Raw genomic sequence first — 15370 nt, 5'->3', positions numbered from 1 at the left:
AATAAAATCTTCCCATGACGGTGTTAGAGGTAGTAATGATAGATAGGGATTTATTTTCATTTTGTTGGATATGGATTTCCAGTTTTCCCAGCACCATTTGTTGAAGAGGCTAACTTTTCTCCAATGTAGGTTTTTGGTGCCTTTGTCTAATATAAGATAACTGTAGTTATGTGGGTTTGTCTCTGTGTCCTCAATTCTGTACTATTGGTCTATCAGTCTATTTTGATGCCAATTTCATTATTTTTTCAAAGAACCAACTTTCTGTTTTGGCAATTTTTTTCAATCGTTTCTTTTGTTTCAGTTTCATCGATTTCAGCTCACCATGCACAAAACTCAACTCAAAGTAGATCAAGGACCTAAGAATTAAACTAGACACTGTACCTAGAAGAAAAAGTAGGTCCAAATCTCTATCATGTTGGATTAGGCCCTGACTTCCTTAGGAAGACTCCTTATAGCATAAGAATTAAAATCAAGAAGCAATAAATGGGATGGATTCAAACTAAAAAGCTTCTTCTCAGCAAAAGAAACGATCAGTGAAGTGAATAGAGAGCCTACAGCTTGGGAGCAAATTTTACCACATGCACATCAGATAGAGCACTAATCCTAGGATATATAAAAAACTCAAAAATCTTATCATAAAAATAAAGAAACCAATCAATAAATGGGCCAAGGAACTGAACAGACACTTCTCAGAAGGTTATATACAATCCATCAAATACATGAAAAAAATGTTCAACATGTCTAGCAATTAGAGAAATGCAAATCAAAATTACACTGAGATTTCATCTCACTCCAGTTAGAATGGCAGCTATTAGGAATACAAACAACAGTAAGTGTTAGTGAAGATGTGGGGGAAAAGGCACACTCATATATTACTGGTGGGACTGCAAATTGGTGCAGCCAATCTGGAAAGCAGTATGGAGATGCCTTTGAAAACCGGGAATGGAACCACCTTTTGACCCAGCTATCCCACTCCTCAGTTTATACCCAAAGCACTTAAAAACAGCATACTGCAGGGACACGCCACATCAATGTTCATAGCAGCCCAATTCACAATAGCTAAACTGTGGAACCAACCTAGATGCCCTTCAGTTGATGAATGGGTAACAGAAAATGTGGTATATATACACAATGGAATATTACTCAGCATTTAGAGAGAATAAAATCATGGCATTTGTAGGTAAATGGATGGAGTTGGAGAATATCATGCTAAGTGAAGTTAGCCAATCCCAAAAAACCAAATGTCAAATGTTTTCTCTGATATAAGCATGGTGATTCACAATGGGGTTGTGGGGGAGGAGCACCAGTGGATTAGACAAACTCCAGATAGAGCAAAGGGGAGGGGAGGGAAGGGAGGGAGCATGGGGGTAGGAAAAACAGAATGAGATGGACATCATTACCCTAAGTACATGTATGAAGACACGAATGGTGTGAATATACTTTGTGAACAACCAAAGGTATGAAAATTTGTGCTCTATATATGTAATATAGATTGTAATGCATTCTGCTGTCATACATAACAAATTAGAATTTTTTTTTATAAAAAAGAAAAAAAAGAACAGGACTTAGATATGATCTGTGTAAAGAAATTATCCGTAGATCCCCTTTTTCTTCCAAAGCATGTGATCACCATTTATTCCCTTATTATTTCCTCCATTTCAAGTAATTCCTAGGGTTAAAGATGTTACGTGAATAACAGAGATGAAGAATGTATCAGCCATTTACTGGGTTTGGCAAGATTTTTCCACTTTCAGTAGTGAGACAGTGTGAATTTTTATATCCTTTATAAATATTAAATTTGTCATTGGTTATCTTTAAAAAAAAAAAAGGTAGTAGTCATCACTACTACCTTTGAAGTGTGTCCAATCTTCAAGTCTGTGCAATTGCAACTTCTGTAATGCAAGCATTATATCTTCCTAGCTTAGTGCGTAACTCATCAGGGACAATTTTCCATATTATATTAACATTTTAGGTCTACTTCAAGGAACAATAAAGTAGAAATATCACGCTGCAGAATTATTCTCCTGCCAAAACTAAAACTACATAATTAATGTTACAGAAAAATGTGGGTTCCCAATGCTTCGAAAATCTAAACTGTATGTCATTTTGCCATTTATAGTTTATTAACAAAATTAGATGCAGCTTTTTTATATTAACTGCTGTACATTTTTCTGATGTTAAATCAATACAGTTTCCATTTTTCATGTAACAGAAATTTAGAAAATTAAATACATCAGACAAGTGGTCATAATGCAGCCATAAAATGAAATCTGAAAGATTAAAATAATGGCTATTATTTATCATGCATATTTGCATCACCAAATAGTAAAAGCCCTAATTGCTTGCTTTAGATTTCTATAAGTATAAAAGTAAAATATGGACTAACAGATTGGCCTTTCTCTCTTCCAGGAAAAAAAAAATCCTGGTAATGGAATATGTGGTCAATAAATACTTCATTGATTGATGCCTGTAATGAGCTTATTTAGTTGCTAGAACATCTGAAGTGTTTAAAGCAGGGTGTAGAAAAGGTAGAAACTACTTTTGTCTGATTATAATGAACACTATTTTAAAACATTTGAGAGTTGGGGGGAAAAATTAAAGCATTTTAGAAATTAACAGAGAAGAGGTGGTAGCAGTGGAGAGTGAAACACCCTCATGGTACATTTCTATGCCAGGCAACTCACTCATTCACATTCACTTATTGAGGACATACTATATACTGGGAATGGCACTAATTTCTTGACAAAATGTCAGTAAATCAACAGACTTAGTCTTTACAGAGCTTGGGTCCCAGTGGGAGGTCACACCATCACACAGTGGGAATTCTCAGTATGGCAGGTCACCAACAAGAGGTCACACTATGAACTCACTGGAAACTATCTTTCTACCTTCCCTGCTGTGCTCCCAAATGCTACCCTAAACATACTCTCCCCGTACACCTCCTTGGGCCTGATCTCTTATTCCACTTCTCTGGTATCTCCAGTTTTCTTCTGGGAAGACCCGGTGAGATGATTTATGTTAAGGCACAAATAACACAGCTGTGGTGTTTGCTAAGAGGAATCACTTTAAAATGTAGGCAATAGGGGCTGGGGTTGTTGTTCAGTGGTAGAGCGCTTGCCTAGCACATGTGAGACTCTGTGTTCACACCACATAAAAATAAATGAATAAAATAAAAGTATTATGTCCAACTATAAAAACCAACGTGTGTGTGTGTGTGTGTGTGTGTGTGTGTGTGTGTGTGTGTAAATGTAGGCAATAACAGCAGATGTTATGGAGAAAGTCAGGATAGAGTTATTTGGGTTATTTAGGGCGAAGGCTTCTTCTGGAACCCATGACATTCTACTTAGGGATTTTTTAATGCTTCTGGCAATACATAGGTTGATCTTGTATAGCATCATCTTTAGGAAGATATAGCTCAGAATGTTTGGCAAAACAAATGGTCCAAAGGGTGGCCATAAAAAGTGAAATTCCTAATGAATAGCAGGATTGGACATTTGGAAAGAGCAGACCATGATCACCAACATCAGAACAAGCACAGGATATTTCCACTCATTCGAAAAAAAAAAAAAATGTGTAGCTGCCTTCTTTCTTAATCCAAATGTCCCAGGAATCCACTTCAATTCACATTAGTGTCTTTTAGTTCCAAAGATTTAAAAGTCAGTAAGAGAATTAATGCTCTGAACTGAAAGCTTTCTCCGGCCTGGGTCTTTCTTCTTCTGTTTAAAAATATACGTAGAAGTCTGCCATCTCCACATGTTGGCAACAATATTTCATCTTCAGATTCCCTGGTGTGATGAATTCATGGGATGGGGAGTGAATCTAGTAAGTGTGAAATTTATCAGCCACATGCATAACCCTCCTCCCAATTTCCATGACTGTCCCCTCCTCGTCGACTACCCTGAAAGCATTGCCAATGTGTCCACAATTTCATTTTTCCCCACAATAAACCAAGTTAGGGCAAAGTCACACACCGAGCACAGGCTCACCAGCAGATGTGTTATCCATACCACCTTTTGTTCGATTTGTTTCTTCTCAAAAATAAGTTCCAGAAAAGTGCCTTATTTCACAAAGGTAGTTTTCCTCCTACTTAGAAATGTTTGTTGACCTGAATAAACTGCTGCTTTGTTAATAAATTAACCCAAAAATACTTTTGAAATTCAACCACAATCAAACATTTCATCTGGACTGCATTATTTGCCATTTCTATGCCTCTTCAGAATTTCTGAGAACTCACCCGTGTGCGACAAAGTGACAAAGGAAAAATCTGTTCCCAGGCTTTTAGACAAGTAAATACTCAGAAATTTTGGTCTGGAGCTAAGAAGCACATTACAACCTTTTCAAAGACTTGCTATAAACAACCTGCATTGAACCAAGTAAGAGAAGATTTTTTTTTTTAATTAATGACTTTAATTTTTTTGCAATTCATAATAATTTGGTGACATACAACTTTATTAAATTCATTTGATCTTTTACAATTATGTAATAACAGAGGAAAATGTATCTGCTATAAAGCAAAGTTGAACCTAAGTACTTAACAATAGCTACCAATGACATTAATTAAATTAGAAATAGAGATTAGTTCAATTAGAAACAGCAGGCTGTGCATTTTCAAGTAAGAAAAGCTTTTTGTTTTTTGAAGAAGTCAGTCCCAGGTTCCGTTTCAGGGAAGACTCTGCCATGGAAAAGTGTATCCTGTATTTTGCCCAGTGGGGAAACTCATTGTTCTGTATTTGAATTGTCCCTTCAATTGCCTATGTGTCCTACTAGATTGGAAGCACTGACTTGAGGGCAGGGAGTGGGTCTTGGCCACTACTGAGACAGCAGGCACTCAGTATCAACATTTTTTTTCTATGAATGAATACAACACCGAGGTGACGGAGAAGATAAAAGTCAAGTAAGACTTAAAGGAAGTATAGAGACCATGCCCTGTGTCCCTTGGGGTCGTTTCCCAGCAAGGTGGTGAGGTTGGCATCTGGAGGGTTGGAATCTAATGATGACTCTTGGCAGGCTCAGCCCTACGAGCAGACAAGGTCTTCCTAGTAAGTACAGTTGGTCTTTGGCTAACCCCAGGCCTTCGAGTAGGGATGCGTAGGAAAGGAAGAGACTGAGGATGAAAATTTAAATTCTTAAGTTATTGAGAGATCAAAGGTGTGGCCTAATTGATGAGTTTTGTGATTCTGAAAGGCCACCCAGCCACTTGGGCTGCCGCTTAAGGAAGCCAGCTTTTGTCTAACACTGGAGTTGTTTTTACCACAGCATCTTCTTCCTTTAGAACTTGTACACAAGAATTGGCTTCACACCTGTGCTTAGATAGGGAAGGTTTAGGACAATTTCACAGAGCAAGAGGAGGAGGAACAAGAAAGGGTAAAAAAAAGAGAGAGAGATGTGTCACAATAGATTGGGTAGAGAGGGGTGAGGGGGAGGGGAGGGGAGGGGGGATAGGAAGGGCAGCAGAATACAACAGTATTAGCATTAGTATTAGTATTGCTGTATGTATAAATGTGGCTGTATAACCAGTGATCCTGCAATCTGTACACGTGGAAAAATAATTCATACCCCCGCCGTAAAAAAAAAAAAAAAAAAAAAATAGGTGGAAAGTGGCAGAGATGATGATAGAGGGGGAAGAGGAAAGAACAAGAAATAACAAAGGCCTCACAGATGTTCGCAGTGCCCTCAGCCATCACTAGATCCTCTTCAGCATTCTCCTATCTGTTGCTACCTGTGGGGATGCCCGTATTTTGCCAAAATGAAAAAACTTCAATAACAGGCCAGACCATGAGTTTCAGATAGAGTAAGAAGAAGGTAGAAGCTTCAAATCAGAGTATATAAACTGATTTTTAAGACAGTCAAACATCCAGTCCTGAAGAGCAGCGGATACTCTGGAAAAGAAGGAAATGGCAGCTTGGTGTCAGGGACAGAGAAGCTGGTGGTGGTGACAGTAAGGGCTGAGCTACCCTGGCCAGGTAAGCTCATTTGGTTCTCACCACTACCCCAGGAAGTAGGTTCTGTTGGTAGTTAGTTCTGTTTTACAGACAAGGAACAGTCAGATCAGTTCGACACACCAAGTTCCACAGTCAGCCAGTGGCAGAGCCAACCTATTCCCCCAGGAAGTCAGGTTTCAGTGCTCGCTCCCACCCACTGTATCAGCCTCCTGTAGTCACTTTAACAGATTGCCACAGACTTCTCTCATGCTTCTGCAGGCCAACACTCTGAAATGAGCATCACTGGGACAAAAATCTAGGCATTGGTAATGCTATACTCTCTTCAGAGTATCTAGGGGACAATTTGCTCCTTGTCTCTTCTGGAAGCTTCTGGTGGCTGCCAGCATTCCTTGGTTTGGGTTTACATCACTCTAACCTTCAAAGCCAGCAACTCACATCTCTCCTCTATTTCACATGAGAGGAAATTGAGATTTCCCTTTGTCTCTCTCTCTCATAAGGACACTTGTGAATGCAGCTAGGGCTCACCCAGCTATTCCAGGGTAATTCCCTTTTCCAAAATTCTTAATATAATGACATCTGTAGAGATCTTTTTCCAAATAAGGCATTATTTTAAGTTTCAGGATTGGGGCCTCATATCTTAGGGGGAGAGAGCATTTTTTCAGTCCACCACAAATGTTCTACCCAGCTGTAAAAGCTTTCAGTGGCTTAGAGCAGCTGTTCTAAATCTGTGTGTGTCTTGTGTATTTATTGTAGTTAACTTCAGACATCCATTGTGGTAGCTAAAAAAGGCAAATTTGAAGGTGGAGATGATTTAAAAATTTTAAGAACATTCTGAGGATTATGATTTAACACTTTTTGGATGATGGATTTGTTATTCAAGACCTTAAATATGGATGAGGATCTTAGGAAAACATTCACTTATCACCATCCTTAAGCCCTGAGATTCAATCAACAACTGCCCATTTATTAGTCAGCTTTCTACCACTGTGATGAAATGTCTGAGAAAAGCAACTTAATAGAGGAAGGATTTATTTTGGCTCACAGTTTCAGAGATTCCAGTCCGTGGTGGGTTGATTTCACTGCGCTGGACCTAAGGCAAGGCGGAACATCATGGCGGAAAGGTATGACAGAGGGAAGCTGCTCACCTCATGGTAGCTGAAAAGCAAAGCAGGAAAAGAGTTGAGGGAAATACAGAGTCCCCTAGGGCACACGCCCAAGGACATATTTCCTCCAACTCAACCCCACCTCCTAAAATTTCCACCACTTCCTAATAATTCCATGAAATTATGAATCCATCAGTGGATGAATATGCTGATAAAGTTAGTGCCTCCATGATCCAATCAAACCCCAGTCGTCCTATCTTTAAACACTGCTCAATTTGGGATGAAGTTTTCAAACATATGAGACTTTGGGGGACATTCCTGACTCAAAACACAATAGCCCACGTATCACACCTTGAGAAGAGCTACTATTCCCATAATCTCAGGTTAGAAATTCTTCAGAAGCATCCTATCATGTATGTACGGTACAGTAAATGCCTCAACCAAGCAGAACCACCTTCTCTCTACCTCTTCTACTTCACCACCCTTTCCTTCATAATCTCCTGTTTCTGGCCAAGATAATGTTATTCTTCATTTTTCTCCTGGCCCTTTACTCACTTGGGATACCTGTTCCATTTTTCAGTCAAAATCCACAATCATTTACAAGACTAATCTTTATTTCATATGCTCAATCATGAGGGAAATGCAAATTAAAACCACAATAAAATATCAATTCACATCCATCAGGAGATGGATGTGGGGACAATGGAACCCTTATAAACCTTTGGCAAGAAAGTGAATCAGGGCAGCTGCTATCAAAAACAGTATGAAGGAAAAAAAAAACAGAATAAAGGCTCCTCAAAAATTTTAAAATGAAACTATCATATGACCTACCAACTCCACTTTGGGGTATCTTTTAAAATAAAAGCAGGGTCTCAAAGAGTTATCAGTACACATGCTTTTTCACAATCACAAAAGAATAGAAACCAATGCCCATCAAGAATGAGTGGATAAATAAAATGCAGTTTACCTATACAATGGACTATTGTAGAGCCTTTAAAAGAAAGGAAATTCTGTGCTACAACACCAAAGAGGACATTATGCAAAAATATATTAAGCTGATATGGCTTGCATGTGAAGTGCCCCCCCCAAAAAAAATAAATCTCACATGTGGGCTGGGCACAGGGTCACCCGCCTGTAATTCCAGTGGCTCGGGAGGCAGAGGCAGGAGGATTGTGAGTTCAAAGCCAGCCTCAGAAATTTAGCAAGGCGCTAAGCCACTCAGTGAGCCCCCGTCTCTAATAAAATACAAAATAGGGCTGGGGATGTAGCTCAGTGGTTGAGTGCCCCTGGGTTCAATCCCTGGTATCCTTCCCCCCCCCCAAAAAAAATATATCTCACATGTGTTGAAGGCCTGATCCCTAACAGAGCATGTTCAGAGGCGTTGCTGTTGGGAATTAATTGGATCGTGAGGATGCTGACCTCATCAAAGGATTAATCTGTCATGGCTGAATGAACTACAGGGAGGTGGTAGAAACTCTAAGAGGTAGGACCTAATGGAAAGGAGGGGGTTCTTGGAGGTGTGACCTCAGGGACGATCTTTTCCCAACCACTTTCCTCTCTCTCCTCTATCCGCTGCCCAGCCGTCATCAGCTGAGATTCCGCCATACCTCTCTGCCTCACCACAGGCTCATAACAATGGAGCCACCCAACTATGGGCTGAAACCTTGAAAACCATGAACCAAAATAAATCTTTCCTCCTTTGTTTATGTCAGGTTTTTTTGGTCACAGTGATGAAATCTCACTACCACATCAGCCAATGACAGAAAAGGCAAGTACTGAAGGATTCCCCTTACAGGAGATATGTAGAAGTTCACAAAGTAGAATGGTGGTTGCCAGGAGCTAGAAAGAAGGCGAGATGGGAATTTGGTGTTCACTGGTTGCAGCTGTATGAGATGCAGTTCTACAGGTTGGTTTCACAGTAAAAATCAACGCAAACAACACTACTGAACTGTACCCTTGAAAATGGTTATGACAGTCAATTTTATGTTATGCATATTTTATGACTTTTAAAAAATTGTGTAAATAAACCTTTTTTTCATGCAAAAAGTTTTCCTACATCAATTTAGATAAATCTTCCCTTTCTATGCTATTTTTATGTACATTTTCCTCTTTTTCTATAAGGAAAAATATTGTGTTTTTTTGCAAAAGCCCTCGATGCGTCATTATTCACATAGAAAACTGAATGGTTACAAAGCAACCAAGTCAAGAATGAAAATACTTCTATACCTAAAACAACAAGAGACTGAGAAATAAAATTAGCCAGGCAAGAAAAAGTCCTGGAAGAATGCTGATGTAACACAAATTAGGAACACTTTTCTTTCACTGTGATGGAGTTATTAAAAAAAAAAGAATCCTCAATAAACTTTCATGCATACAAAGGTGCTTAACTTATGTTTCCACAGAAAAATGTTGTTAGTTACTTTACTTAGTACAGTAGATCTCAAACTTTGTATGCATCAGAATCACCAAGAGGGCTTTTTCCACTCAGATGGACCACTGGAGGTCTCCTTCAGAAGGCTAGGGGTGAAGACAATCTGCATTTGTTTTAGTTCCTTAGTGATACTGATCCCACTGGTCAGGGACCATAGCTTGAGAACATTAGCTTGACTCCGAACTTTCGTAATGACAGTAAAGACAGCGAAACATAAACCTGAAAATGTCATTCCAAATGGGGCTCCTACTCTTATATCTTTATACAAAGCCAAGGGGAGACACTTAGCCTCCCACTCGGCTCTTCCCTCTACCTACATTCTTTCCTTTGGAAACACTGGGAATTTAGGGAGCAGTGTAACACATAGTTGGTCCTCTCTATCAGTGGGCTCCACATCTGCAGATTCAACCAACTGCAACCAAAAATATCCTAAGAATCTTTCCAATTCTAAAAAAAAAAAAAAAAAAGTTTATCTGTACCGAACATGGACAGATTTTTTTTCTTGTCATAAAACAACAGGGTATAATAACTATTTACCTAGCATTTATATTGTATTAGGTATTGTAAGTCATCTAGAGATGACAAAGTACACAGAAGGATGTGGTGCAAATACTGCATCATTATGCATAAGGAACTGGTACATCCTCAGGTTTTAGCATCTGTGGGGTTGGGTGGAATGGAAAGAGCCCTCCTGAAGGACAACTGTATTTTACACTCCAAGCACCAAGCAAATCGGATACTGGTTAAGTAGTCTAATCTGTCCTTCACTTTTAAAGGGCACTCAAAACAGTAGTGTAGGTAGATCGAACAAGAGATTGCAGACAAGAGCAGCAGTACCTCTACCAAATTAAACAGCACACCTTGATATCCAGTCTTTGGTGAGATGCTACTTTAATGGCTTTAAAGTCAGAGATCATGCATTTAACGATCCTGCTCTTAAAATTATCGTATCTAAAATTATGCTGGTCGTGGTATCATCAAAACCAAGTAACTAATAGTGTACTTAATAATTAGGACAAAACTAAATTTCAAAGAGAACATATTCTCTTTAGCAAGAGAAGATACATTAACTCAAAAGTTGAGTAGTACATGGAGTCACAAAAATTGGCCCATCAATTTTTATAGAATCTGTGTAGTGCATAGAGACTACCATCTACTGAAATTTATCCAAGTACACCTGTGCATACACAGGGTGATTTAACAGTACTAAACATAGCAGTGAAATCCCAATTCATATTATCTTAGCTAAAAATCAAAACAGAGTAGTTTATGATCACATTAGACCCTTGAGATGTTCCCTTAGTCACCATTTCCTCATGATTTGTTTTAATGAATACAAGTGTATATATAGGATACCACAGAAACAAAATAAAAATGTATTCCTTTTATTACAATTCAAGTGAGATGCCTTCCTGAAACCAGTCCTATTCATCTTTTAGTGAAGATTCCAGCTTCAGACAATCCCTTCCCTCCAAACAACTAAATCTGAAGTTTGTTTCCTAGAATGTTTCATAGATAGTAAAAAAACAAAGGCTCATCTCTCACTGATCCAAGGAGTCAGATATAATGAAATGATGTACACCCAGCATCTCTCATTCCATACAAGCACCTGCTCTTTTATATACTTGGATATAAAATATTCATTCTCTAATATCATAATGATAATGATACACTATTGAATTTTCACTAGTGAAAACAACATCACTAATTTCTATGTGATTTTCTGCCCAGGGATAAAGAACAACAAACCTCAACAGTTCTAACAGTTCCACTTAAACAATCACTGTGACAAAAATTCACTGATGATTTACATACAAGAGCTCAAGTATCAAAAAACTAGATAGTCAACATGGGGATTTTTTTTTTCCAAGAGACCTACTGTGGCATTAGAACACAGAAAAAATGTGCCTAAAAATAACTGTCACAACATATAGTAACTGTTATGGTTTGGAAAGGAGTGTCCCCTCAAAGATTCTGTGTTAACGCAGAAATATTCAGAGGTGAAATGATTAGGTATGAGAGCTGTAACCTCAGCAGTCCATCCTTGCTTGGAAGAACTAAGTGGGTGTTAACTGTAGGCAGGTGGGCCTGGCTGGAGGAGAATCACTGGGGCCATGACTGGAAGGAGTCATCTTTCCTGCAGCCCCTTCCCTTTCTCTCTCAGCTTCTTGGCCACCATGAGTGACACAGTACTCCTTCATCACATCCTTCTATGTCCTGCCTCACCTGAGCCCAGAACAATGGAGTCAGCCAACCATGGACTGAATCTCTGAAACCATGAACCAAACCAAGCTTCCTCCTCTAAATTGTTCTCGTCAGGTATTTTGGCCAGAGAAGTGAAAATCTAACATATACAATTATAAACAAATTTTTCAACTAATCATTTCATGTCACACATTAAGTTAATTTTTATAGTCATACAAACAATAGATTTGTTTTTCAAGGTCAATTATGTTTCAGCCTTGAAAATAAGAAATCAAGGAACACAGAGGATGAATGAGTAGACCAAAAGATCTAACAGCATGCTTAGAAATAGACTCCCATGTTTATGAAAATGTGATTGATGAAAGTTGGCGCTGTATAGCAGGAGAGAAAGAATGGAGTATTTAATAAAGGTGCTGGGTTAGTTGATTATCTGTTTTGGTGGCGGGTGGAAATTAGTTTAGATGCCTACCTCATACTACACATAATGACCAATCCCAGAAAGACTGAGAATTTTACCAAAGACATAACTTTAAATTTCTTAAAATCTTATAGAACACAACAAAATAATTTTATGGTTTCCATGTGGAGACAGACTTTCTAAAATAAAATTTTAAAAGCTCAAACCAGAAAGCAAAAGATTGATACGTAACAATGAATTAAAATGAAGAATTACTCTATTTTTTAAATATTTTTTAGTTGGACACAGTATATTTATTTTTATGTGGTGCTGAGGATCGAACCCAGGGCCTCGCATGTGCTAGGCAAGCACTCTACCACTGAGCCACAACCCCAGCCCCAAGAATTACTCTTTATAACATAAAGGAAATGAAAAGGCAAGTGCCTAAATGTAAGAAAACATTGTGCACTCATTACAAAGAATTAGTACCCAGAAAAATATGAGAAAATTCTACAAAATGGAAAGAAAAAAAGACAACTTAGTAGAAAACAATAGCAAAATATATGAACAGGCATTTTTCAGAAAGGAAATTTAAATGTCCAATATTCATACAGGATTCTCAACCTCACAGTTATCAAGGAAATATAAATTTAAAACACAGTGAAATACAATTTTACCTCACTATACAGGCAAAAAGTTAACAGTCTGAGGGTTCCAGGGGTTGGCAAGGTGTGCAACACTGAGAATTATAGAGCTACAATGTAAATTGGCCCTACCACCCTAGTATATAATTGGCATTATCAAGCAAAGTTAAAAAGTGCATACTCTATAAGCCAAAAATTCCTATTTTCCTAAATATATGCCAAACACACACACACATGCACACACACACATGCACACACACACACATGCACGCACACACACACACACACACACACACACACACACACCATGGTCATTCATGTGCAAGATCATTTCTTGTAGCAATTTTTAGAATGGCAGAAAGTAAAAGCAACACAACCATCTCTCAGAAGGTGACTAGATAAATATTTCATGGAATGAATATGGCCCAATTTATTTAACAGTGAAAAGGAATATATACAGCATTGTGGATGAGGATCTTAGAAATAATACATTTTCATGTTATTAAAAAAAAACTGCCAGGTGCAGGAAAACACCTGAAATAGGAAATACAAGTTTTCAAGGTAGGCAAAATTGAAGGATACTTTTAGGGGCACGTCTGTGTGACTCATACATATCACAGGGTTGTGCATCTATGTGTATATAAAAAAAGTGACAACATGGGGTGGGGGGAAGTCAGTATGTTAATTACTTCTGCCTTGGAGGAAAGAAGAATGAAACCCAAAGCAAGTGTGTATGTGCCCCCAAATACACACACTGGGGACTGAACCCCGAGGCACTCCAACACTGAGCTACTTGCCCAGCCCTTTTTAATTTGAGATAGCATCTCACTGCATTGCCCGGTCCAGCCTCAATTTTGTGATCCTCCTGCCTCAACCTGAGTAGCTGGGATTACAGGTGTGCACCACCTCACCCAAGGTCCAAAGAAGATTTTTTAAAATAAACAAAGATCAACAAAGATTAAAAATCCAACATGGTTTTCATAAACCTCATTTACATACACTTAAAACCAGAGATGGCAGAAGAACCCTGGGTGCTCACAGGGTAAGAGTTTCCTGGCTGAGCACAAATTTCAACCTTTCTTCATGCTGTCCTGATAAATACACACTTATCACAGGAGCTCCTCCTCTGTGGGCCAGGACTAACAGAGAAATCCAAGGTCTGAAGTATGGTTATTCAGATAAGTGAGGGGTCAGGTTCCTTCATTCCCACCCAAGAGTCTCATAAATCTTATGGATATAGAAATCAAGGTGTGTTATAAAGCTTGTTACTCAGAATGTCAATCTCAGCTGGCATCAGTCACTAGGGGCTCGAGAGACAGAGAGGCAGTAGGGCAACCCACCATGGTTCATGTCACACTCTCATTCCAGGGTCCAATCCTTGCTTTGGCACTATGGTCGGGTAAACCTCATTGCTGTCCTGTAATGGAGATACCACATCTAAAGTCCTTTGAGTTCCTTTCTCCTGATTTTTAAATGCTTGTTTTCTTTGCAGGCCATTAGAATCCCACTTCAATGTGTTGACTGTTTAACAGAGTGACATTTCCAGGATGAACAGGAGATACACAAATGCATCAGACAGGTTCCTGCCCTCAAGTCATTTACAGGTTTAGCGGAGAATCATGGGTAAGAATCAGTAACCCAAGCATTAAAACTGGTGTCCTAGAAACATGTGGGGCGAAAGATGAGTAAAGCAAATTCTGAAAGCTCGAAGTATAAGCCACCAATGTGGAATTTGTCTCTGACATGAGGGATAACTACAAATTTCCTGTCCTTTCACTGGGAGTGCTTCTGCCAAAATGTTGTCTATATTATTTATTCCTTTGGATCCCAAGCCCAATAAAAATTAATTTGGCATATTAAACTTGAGAGATGATCTTCTCTGTTGAACAAATGAATCTAATGAGATTATCAGTGCTTCTTTGTGTCGAGTGCTGGATGGAAGACACAAAAGCAAACGAGTCATGGTCCTTCTGCCCTTAGAGAGTTCACGTTATTTTGAGAAACAGTATACTTTGCACTTGAGAAGGAACCAATTGATGGGAACCACATTGCCTATAACAGACAAAAGGCAGAGTGCATGGTGTGGCTCATAATTAGTTAAAGCAACGCCTTCTAATTAGTAGCTAACTTTCTATGGAGGGTACACATGTGCACACACAAACACATGCATGTGCATATACACAAGGCCATACATAAACTCAAATTTTAAATCTACGTGACATGGTAAAGTATCTACCAATTATTACTTATATTTTAAACCTTTTTTCAAAGGATTTGCTTCCAATGTGTTTCATTGACTATGAACTTTTGAATGGTAGATCCCAAACATGACATTTTATACTTTATTTCTAATGGTCCAGAAGCAGCAGGGGGCAATCTAAGGTAGGAGACCTGCCCTGGCAGCGCCGAGGGCTCAGCAAGGCTGTGTCCTAGAGTGGTGGACAAAAGCGGCTCCACCTTGCTGAATACAGAACATGGTGTAGAGGGAAATCTGAAATATACATCGGAGAGAACAAATCTGGGGCGGTGAGATAACAGAAGGTGAAGGATCTACTCTGGGATCAAATAAGATGAAACAAAATGAAATAAATATAAAATAAAATTTAAAAAACACCTACTACCAGCTACAAGCAATCTATGAAGGCATA

Source organism: Spermophilus citellus (assembly GCF_964194105.1).
Source record: "Spermophilus citellus genome assembly, chromosome: 18".
NCBI classification, from domain to species: Eukaryota; Metazoa; Chordata; class Mammalia; order Rodentia; family Sciuridae; genus Spermophilus; species Spermophilus citellus.
This window is presented reverse-complemented; position numbering follows the sequence as displayed.